Below are 10,490 nucleotides of genomic sequence, written 5' to 3'. Positions count from 1 at the left end.
GTGTTCTCAGCTGGTCAGGATGTGCCTCTGACTCTTAGCCCACACTTCCCCTATGGCTGCAGAGGTACACATTCTCTTTGTTGTAGATACTGGCCTCAGAATATGTAATACTTCCCTGTGGCTATTTACACTACTTCTTGTTTAATATTTAAATTAGGAGTTGCAACTTTGGCTGAACCCAACATGGTCTACTTGACCCGTAGATGGTAACGTGTGGGCTAATGTAGTCACAATCGGTTTGAAACAAACAAAACCCTGATTTGTAGCGTTCTCCTATTTCTATGGTGTAAATATTCCCCAAGTGGCTGGTTTCAAGCTATGAATGTGAAGTCAGTGAAGGCTGGAGTAGGGAAAAGATCAGCATAATTGGCTCGTGGGAGCCTCTAATAGCCAGTTCCAGGATATGGTGTTTGAGAAAATGCAAATTTGTTACCAACTTTTAAAATCAGATTTCTTTATTTTTTTATTTAAAAAAATTAATGTTTTATTTATTTCTGAGAGAGAGAGACAGCATGAGCAGGGGAGGGTCAGAGAGAGGGAGAAACAATCTGAAGCAGGCTCCAGGCTCTGAGCGAGCTGTCAGTACGGAGCCCGATGCAGGGCTTGAACCCACAAACTGTGACATCATGACCTGAGCTGAAGTCGGACACTTAACGGAGTGGGCCACCCAGGCACCCGTAAAATTAGATTTTTAGCAAAACTTGATTTCTGCTTTCTCCTGGAAAATCAGGAAATCTAGCTATGCAGGTAACCATTGCCATATGCCAACCTCTCACTGAAGATGAGCTATGGATACATCTGTCAGGGAGCCCAGAGGTACCCTGGTCTCACTCCACTTAGGCTGAGTGTCACCTGCCATTCGTCACTATGTTTGACCTCTTTCTTTTCCCTTCATGTAAATAAGTGGTGAAGTTCCTCTTGACTTTTTGAGATTTAAGAACCAAGTGATCTTGTGACCTTTTTTTTAATCAAAAAAAGAGTTATGAAATCGAGTCCTCCGTGATATGTGTATTTTTAATTGCTTCCAGTTTGATCACAGGGCCATCAAGTTTCTCCTGATGGAGTGTGTGAAGTTTTTATCCCATTCTTGTTGATTTCCTTCGGGTCATCTCAAATCAGCAGGCAAAAGAGCTTTTCTCCTTAGCATATTTAATGAATGCTAATTGAACCAGAACAGCATGAACTTTGTGACTGGCTCAAGGTCTTCCTATGGGAAATTAAGATCTATTAACTGGAAATGGTGAAAAGTGACAAGCTTCAGAGGAAACTCAGTTGAGTAATTAAGAATGTATCAAGCTCTGTACAGTAGGCAGTTGACACAGCATAGTAAAAGAAAAATAACATCTCTGAGGTCTTGTTGGATACCGTCCATGTTGATTTTGGATAGTGTCCCAGTGTCTGGGGATAAACTGCTCTTAAACCTGAAACGTAGAACATCTAGAGACGTCAGCCCTGCCAGAGTGATTATAACATAAATACCTCATTATTTGTGAGCATTAAGGGATCCCTAAAGGGCACTGACCATTTTAACACCTTGTTCTTGGGTGGGATGGGATGCTTCTCCAGGTGATTTACGAATATGTTTAGTAAAAGGGGCTCAGGGAGAGTCTTGGAGTTTTCAGTGCAAGGGGATGTGGGAAGTCCATCAGAAAGGCAGTGGGGTTAATATGAAAGAAATTGAAGAGGACACCAAGAAATGGAAAAGCATCCCATGCTAATGGATTGGAGGAACATTGTTAAAATGTTGATACTAACCAAAGCAGGCTACACATTTAAATGCAATCCCTCTCAAAATAGCACCAGCATTTTTCACAGAACTAGGACAATCTTAAAATTTGTATGGAACCACATAAGATCCTGAATAGCCAAAGCAATCCTAAAAAAGAACAACAAAACTGGGGGCATCACTGTTCTGGATTTCATCTAGACAGTATGGTAGTGGCCCCAGAACAGACACATAGATCAATGGAACAGAATAGAAAACCCATAAGTGGACCCACAACTATATGGCCAACTAATCTTCAACAAAGCAGGAAAGAATATCCAATGGAAAAAACACCAACAAATGGTGTTGGGAAAACTGGATGGCGACATGCAGAAGAATGAAATGGAGCTACTTTCTTATACCATACACAAAAATAAAATAAATTCAAAATGGTTGAAAGACCTATATGTGAGACAGGAAATAAGTCATCAAAATTCCAGAGAACAGCCAGCAACCTCTTTACCTCGGCCTCAGCAACTTCTTACTAGACACATTGCCAAAGGCAAGGGAAACAAAAGCAAACAAGAACTATTGGGACTTCATCAAGGTAAAAAGCTTTTGCACAGTGAAGGAAACAATCAACAAAACTACAAAGCAGCCTATAGAATGGGAGAAGATGTTTGCAAATAGCACATCTGATAAAGGGTTAGTATCCACAATTTATAAAGAGCTTATCAAACTCAACACCTAAAAAACAAATAACCCAGTTAAGAAGTGGGCAGAAGACATGAATAGACACTTTTCCAAAGAAGACATCCAGATGGCTAACGGACACATGAAAAGATGTTCAGTATCACTCATCATCAGGGAAACACAAATCAAAACCACAGTGAGATACCACCTCACACCTGTCAGAATGGCTACAATTAACAACATGAGAAATAATGGGTGTTGGTGAGGATGCAGAGAAAGGGGAACTGTCCTTCACTGTCACTGGGAATGCAAACTGGCACAGCCACTCTGGAGAACAGTATGGAGATTCCTTAAAAAAAACTAAAAAATAGGACTACCCTATGACCCAGTAATTGCACTATTAGGTATCTACCCAAAGGATACAAAAATACAGATTTGAAGGGGTATATGCATCCCAGTGTTTATAGCATCAGTACCAACAACAGGCAAATTATGGAGAGAGCCCAAATGTCCACTGATGAATGGATAAAGAAGATATGATATGTGTACACACACACACACACACACACACACACACACACTGAAATATTACTCAGCCATCAAAAAGAATGAAATCTTTCCATTTGCAGTGATGTGAATGGAGCTAGAATGTATTATGCTAAGTGAAATAAGTCAGAGAAAGACATATGATCTCATTTATATGTGGAATTTAAGAAACAAAACAGATGAACATATGGGAAGGGCAGGAGAGAAGAGAGGGAAACAAACCACAAGAGACTTAATGATAGAGAACAAACTGGGTTGATGGAGGGAGGTGGGTGGGAGGTGGGCTACATGGGTGATGGGTACTAAGGAGGGCACTTGCTGGGATGAGCACTGGGTGTTGTATGTAAGTGATGAATCATTGAATTCTTCTCCTGAAATCAAAATTGTGCTTCATGTTAACTGAAATCGAAATTTTAAAAAAAGGCAGTGGGGTTAAGAATTGCGTTTATGGGGGGCACTTGGGTGGCTCAGTCAGTTAAGTGTCTGACTTCAGTTCAGATCATCATCTTATGGTTTGTGAGTTTGAGCCCTGCATCAGGCTCTCAACTGTCATCGCAGAGCCAGCTTCAGATCTTCTCTTTCCCTCTCTCTCTGCCCCTCTCCCACTTACTCTCTCTCTCTTCTCTCTGTCTGTCTCTCAAAAATAAACATTTAAAAAAAGAATTGCATTATATACGTACTTAATTATTATTATGTACTTAAATATTGACAAGAGTGTTATTTACAAATAAAATCAATTTCATTTTGGAAAAGAGAGCTCCAGTTTTAAAGATACATTTTGCAAATATTAACGTAGTGAGACATTTTTAATGTCTCCTCTGTAAAAACCCTCTCTGCTTTTATAAGCTGGTATATGTTCAGGAGGGAGAGAGGTACCCAGTGCTAAATGACATTCATCCATTCATGTTCTTCTTTCCAATAATTTGTATTAAATGAAGAGAGGAGAGGGTCTTTAAATGACTAAAGAAGCTTATTAAACACAGATGTGGTAAAGCCAGTTAAGAGGAAAGAAAAATACTGCAGTTTTCACGTAAAGATAAGGAAACATGGTGGACAGATGTCAAAGGGAACATTTTGAAGTAGCAGGAAAGCCTGGGAGGGAGTAAAGAAGATGGGTAGAGGCACCTGGGTGGCTCAGTTAAGTATTCTCTTTGGCTCAGGTCTCTATCTTGCAGTTTGGGAGTTCAGGCCCCGCTCTTAGACAAGAGCCTGCTTCAGATCCTCTCTCTCTCTCTCTCTCTCTCTCTCCCCCCCCCTCGCTCATACCCTCTCTCAAAAATAAGTAAACATAAAAAAAAGACCAAGAAGACGGGTAGGATGCAAGATACAGAAAATAGACATTTCATTTCTTTGTCTTTAAAGCAGCATCTTAATATCCTGAAAGAGGAGAAGGAGACCAAACAGCTACCATTTATTAGGGACCTACTTTGTGCCAGGTGCTGAGTCTCTTCTGGGCACTGGCACGCACTCTGAGTAGGCACCCCAATGATAATTAAATCTGTTGAGACCTTCAGTGCACCAGACACTGTACTAGTGCTGATTTATGTAGGAGCTTCAGAGCAACCCTCTGAGAGAGGTGGCGGCATCCCCATTTCACAGGTGAAGAAATAATGGAAACTGAGGGAACTTGGTCCTTGGCCCACAGCCCCAGATGGAGTACCATCTGGCTTCTTTCTAGAAAAGCCCATGCTGCTTCTGGACTGCTGTGTCACCTTCACAAGCATCTGATTGTACTGTGAACTAATTTATTTTTAAAAAATTTTAATGTTTTTTTAAAAAATTTATTTATGAGAGAGAGAGACACACAGCATGAGCAGGGGAGGGTCAGAGAGACAGGGTGACACAGAATCCGAAACAGCCTCCAGGCTCTGAGCTAGCTGTCAGCACAGAGCCTGACACGGGGCTTGAACCCACAAACCGTGAGATCATGACCTGAGCCGAAGTCGGACGCTCAACTGACTGAGCCACCCAGCCACCCCAAATTTTTTTAAATGTTTATTAACTTTTGAGAGAGACAGTGTGTGAGCTGGCAAGGGGCAGAGAGAGAGGGAGACACTGAATTCTGAGCTGTCAGCACAGAGCCTGACGCAGGGCTCGAACTCACAAACTGTGAGATCATGAACTGAGCCACCCAGGTGCCCCATGTACTGTGAACTAATTAATTAGTTGAAAACACTACTCCCCCAGAACATGCTGCAGAATTGCTGTTGTTCACCAAGCTCTGATGAGGAAAGATTCATTCAAAATGTCTGTGAAGATGGATTCAGGTCCATTTCCACTTGATTTTATTCTTCCTTGATAGTTTTTTTTTTTTTTTTAATAGAACCTGATTTCTCTTTGCCAGCTCTGCATTTTCAGCAAATCAAAGTTGAGTCAGGGGGAGAACAGTGGATGTTTTTAGTGCTTCCTTCCGGGGAACTCCTGGTCCACTCCAGTGTGCCTGGCCTCAACCAGATGTGGTGTCATCGTTGCAGAAGAGCTGAGGGGCCTCGTGGAGAGAGGAGAGGACTGGGGTTGTTTGAGGTTTCCATTCTCTGCCTGCCATTCATTGGTAGAGAACATTATGAGCTGTCTAGTTATGTAGGGTTAGATCCCGCCCATCCCTCCCATCTCTCGTCCCAGAAGAAGATTGGGATTGTCCCCTTGCCCATGGGTGGAGATTTTTGGCAAATCTTCATTACTGGAACTTGGAGATACAGTCCTAAATCTTCCTGAATATTCTGAATGTGCTTATTCTATAACTGAACTTTTAGGAATACTGATTTATTATATGATTCGCTTGGCTGTACTGGGATTTGTTTTTGTTTTAACATTTTTAATGTTTATTTATTTTTGAGAAACAGAGAGAGAGCACAAGCAGAGAGGGACAGAGAGAGACACACACACAGAATCTGAAGCAGGCTCCAGGCTCTGAGCTAGGTGTCAGCACAGAGCCCGTCGCGGGGCTCGAACCCACAGACCACGAGATCATGACCTGAGCTGAAGGCCAACGCTTAATCAACTGGGCCACCCACGCCGTCCTGTACTGGGATTTGTTTTAATGGGATTTGGTGGGTGCCACTTTCCCCTCTGGTTTCTTTTTCTCACTACATCAGTTCTCCTAACTTTGGCATCAGTCTTCCTTCNGGGCTCCCAGGTACTTAGCTCTTGCTGCCTGCAGGGAACTATGAGCCCCAGGGCTTTCTCACTCACTTCTGTGTGTCTGCATTTCGCCCAGTGCCTGGCACACAGGCCTTCATGTTTGTCAAGTAATTAACTAGAACTACCTTCCATGTGCTCTGACCGTGATGTCCTTATACCTTTCCTTCATTGCCACCAGATGGGAACTAGGCATTCACAGGTCTCTCAACAGGACAGGTTCTTCCGGCAGCACCGTATACTTGTCACTCAACTGAATTCTCAGAGGTGAGGCAAGTACAGAGTGCCTTATCTTCATAATAAAACTGACTGTTTCTTGTAATCTGTGAGAGGAAACACCGGAGTTCTTGCTTAACTTGCTTCCTTTTCCTGTGTCTTAACGCGACGGATTCCTCTTCCCAAGTCAGCGAGAAGGAGGCAGGACTGCATCCACGTTGCCCGTGCACTCTGGCATTGCGGCGTGGGGGGTGGAGGGTGTCATCGTCCGCGTCCAGGATGATGTGCTTCATGGTTGAGAGTTTTTCTAGAAATTAAGGTTTTGCCTAGAAAAGCGTTGGTCCCAAACTTGGGTTTAATTAAACTATTTTGGTGGAAGCATTTAAATTATTATTTCTTACACTGATATTTATTATGTATCAAGATTTATTATGGTATCATAGTGAGAATTTCGCTTTCTAAGCCTAGAAATCACAAAGGATAAGATTGACAGATGTGGCTAGTGAAAACATAAAACTTCTATATATGTAACACTGGCATAAAAAGAAGAAAATAAGATAAGAAGAATGTTTCCAGATCATGAAAAGAGTCATGATCTCTTCCAGATCATGAAAAGAGTCATCTAAATGTCTATTATGTATGTAATAAAGTAAAAATCAATACCCCCACCCCTGGGAACAACTTAATATTCCATCAACAGGGAAACTCTCATCACATTTTAGTAACAGTACTAAGTGCTACCATTCTGCTCTCTGCTTCTCCCCACGGTTGGCTGCGGATGGCCTCCTCTCCGCGCTCACGGTTCATACCTCCTCAGTTGAAACAAGGCTCAACGGCTGCCTCTTGTTTCTCAGTCCCGCGTCTACTTCCTTTAGAAATCTGATTGGCCAAGTATGGGTCACGTGGGGATCCCTCATCCAATCAGCTGCATCTTGGGGAGGGTTGGCTCGGGCGGAATAAACGTGGAGGGCAGGGGAAAAAATGGGGGCGGGGTGGGAGAGCGAAACCCTGAATCTTCTATATTTTGTTAGCTCTTAGCATAAACCCCGCTTCCTATATACCCACACACCCCTCTGCCTCATCTAACCAGACACTGGCAGCAACGAATCTTCTCCCGCATCCCTGAGGGGAGAGTATTCACGGTCGTGTTGAGCGGTAGCAGGCAGAGGCTCCCGGAACCCAGGTAGGACCACCCTCCGGCTGCCAGACGGGGTGTGAGCAATCAGGTTAAACCACCTAACAGACCCAGTATGAAGCCCTGGCAGGAAAACAGGACAAAATCGCAACACAGATTTCCCTGTGGAAAAAGAAACGGGGGGATAGGAAACCCCACTGTGTCACGTTCCGTTATCACCCGTTGTTACAGAGCCTGTGGAGCATCCTGGACGCCAGGGAGAAGGTGAAGCCCCACTATTTAAAACATGACTATCAAAACCCAATCAGACTGAATCAAGCAGACAGGGAGAATTCATCGCAAAGATCCAAGCCCTCTCGCCACGTCCCCGGGCGGAATATTTGGAAGATCCTTAGGAGAGGATCACTAGTGTCCCTCTTGGCCTCCTGAATCTGCGTCACTTTTCCCTCTTTACTTCTCCGCGTCTCAGGCTCTAACCTAGAGGTCCCTCATACTGTTTAAAACACGAATTCAGAGGACCCAGCATTACTTTTGCAGAGTTCTTCGAGTACCACTGGGGCTACACACAATTTTAGGTAATACCATATGGAAAGCGTTGTATTTTAATGGGTGTTTAATTGGCACTTATTTAACTTTTATTTATTGAAATAGGATGCATACCAAAAAACCTGTGCGGTTTCTTGCTCTCATTGCTTAGGAAATTTAGTTACACTTTTAAAATGCAACAGTTTAGAGGTGCCTGGGTGGCTCAGTTGGTTAAGCACTGGACTTCAGCTCAGGTCATAATCTCACAGTTTGTGGGTTCGAGCTCTGCATGGGGCTTTGTGCTGACCGCTCTGAGCCTGGATCCTGCTTCAGATTCTGTGTCTCCCTTTCTCTCTGCCCCTCCCCACTAGCACTCTGTCTCTCTCTCTCAAAAGTAAACATTAAAAAAAAAAATTTTTTTTTTAATGTTTTGTTTATTTCTAGGAGAGAGAGAGAGAGACAGCATGAGGAGGGGAGGGTCAGAGAGAGAGGGAGTCACAGACTGAAACAGGCTCCAGGCTCTGAGCTGGCAGGCAGCACAGAGCCCGACGCGGGGCTCGAACCCACGAACCGTGAGATCATGACCTAAGCGAAAGTCGGACGCTTAACCGACTAAGCCACCCAGGCGCCCCAAAAAAAAATTTTTTTTAATGCAGCAGTTTATATAACAATATTAGGCCCATGACCATACAGACTGAAGGTCAAATGGCTATCACAGCGAGAGCCCTCCGGAGACCATGAAAGTCTTATCTGAAGTGCTTTGGGATCACAGATGGTTTCATTGTTGGCTTCTCTTGCCATTGAGAAAAAGTACTAGGATCCCGCTCCAAATCTTTAGGCAACAAGTTTGTATTCACCTTTGAGATTAAAATCACCCGTTATCTCACTAACCAGACTGACCACTTCCATCTTTGTGTGTTTCTTTCCAAACACTCTTTGTACAATTTTCACGTAGTTGAGATGAAATATTTCTAAGTTATATCAATCCACTCTCCTGTCTCAGTAAGTAGGGTTTTGCTTGGGATTCTGCGTTGCCTCCAGCACTGTCTTTACAACGGCAAGCCTAGAGAGGATCAGAAATGGAACTCTCTCCACTCTTTTTCAAGCCATGCCCTTGGCGACTTTAGTAATTGTCCTAAGTAAGTCTGATACACCCTGTTTCTTGTTAATGGGCTCCTTTTTCCTAAAAGCTGAGGGTATGAGAAGTCCCAAGAAAAATAAGATGCCCATTAGTTGGGCTCCAGGAAATTGAGGATTCATCTATTTCGATGAGTTTTTAGAAGGGTTGTTTCTGGCTGAACAAATGGCTTGTGTGTATCATTGAGTTTTCTATTTGGCACAGCTGGGAGACAGGTGCTGACTGTCCAGGCAAGTTTTGAAGACTCTAGATGAAAGGCGTTACTATCACAGGGCAAAGTGAACTCTGTGTGATCCAAGCAGCAAGCCAGCATTTGTGAAAACCTGACCATGAAGCAGAAAAGTAAAATACAGGTGGGCATGATGTTCGCAGAATTGTTCAGAAGGGTTTGGAACATCTGCTTAAGGGAGAAAGTCCCAGAAGCACACTCTCTCCTACCAAACAAACATGCTTTTTCCTTCCAGGGGAATGCAAGCAGTGCAGACAGTCCCAAAATTATGTATATTTGGCTTTGACATACAGAATGGTCTCCCCCACACACCCACACCTCCACATCCCCCCCACCCCCTGCCCCAGGCATACATCCTTCCCTGATGGGTAAGGACGTGGCTAAAGGCACAGTTTGGGATTTTTCTTGAGCCACTGTTTTATTAGCATATTACCTAAGGCTCTGGTTTCTCCTGCCTTTCTCTTCACAATTCAATATTAAAATTAATTCACTTTTTCTATGTCAGGAGGCACCTAAGGGCTTGGATGAAGTTTCTTTGGAGTTAATCCCACTTTGGCGTAAATCGTGTAGATAATCTCACTTGGATAGTTAGGTGTTAGCCATAGTAAAACAAAGAACTAAATGCAACTAAAAGGAGCTTTTGTGTTGGAACCATGAAGCAAAGAAGTGAATTTGCTTTTCCACCCTGAAAACTCTGTTAGCCATAGTAAAACAAAGAACTAAATGCAACTAAAAGGAGCTTTTGTGTTGGAACCATGAAGCAAAGAAGTGAATTTGCTTTTCCACCCTGAAAACTCTGTTAGCCATAGTAAAACAAAGAACTAAATGCAACTAAAAGGAGCTTTTGTGTTGGAACCATGAAGCAAAGAAGTGAATTTGCTTTTCCACCCTGAAAACTCTGTAATAAGCGCCATAGCTGCATTTTTGTGACTTAATTTTCTGGTCAGTGGCCAGTTCTCCAGCCTCGGTGATATCTGATCCCTAATGAAATCTGAATCCGAAGGAGAATCTGCATAATGAAATTACACTGAACAAGCCACTTTCCAGCCTGTGCTGGTGACCTCCAGGACAAAAAGCCTTTCCATTTCCTGGAGAGCAAATTGCCTGCCTCCTCAATGACGAAGGCCTAATCAGCCCCACGGTTATTCGGCAGGGCTCTGAGTGT

At 43.3% G+C, this 10,490-nt stretch overlaps 1 long non-coding RNA gene across 1 annotated transcript; it reads left to right on the top strand.

Annotated features, from left to right (window-relative positions):
• The first annotated feature begins 7,302 nt into the window (after positions 1–7,302).
• Positions 7,303–9,970, top strand: LOC144245571 (uncharacterized). The gene is made up of 3 exons (XR_013339307.1): positions 7,303–7,481; positions 9,301–9,449; positions 9,831–9,970. It is a non-coding gene; the product is annotated as an uncharacterized LOC144245571 (long non-coding RNA).
• The last annotated feature ends 520 nt before the right edge of the window (positions 9,971–10,490 follow it).

The sequence above is a fragment of the Crocuta crocuta genome, unplaced genomic scaffold (assembly GCF_008692635.1).
Source record: "Crocuta crocuta isolate KB4526 unplaced genomic scaffold, BGI_CrCroc_1.0 scaffold299, whole genome shotgun sequence".
In the NCBI taxonomy this organism is placed as follows: Eukaryota; Metazoa; Chordata; class Mammalia; order Carnivora; family Hyaenidae; genus Crocuta; species Crocuta crocuta.
This window is presented reverse-complemented; position numbering and strand designations above follow the sequence as displayed.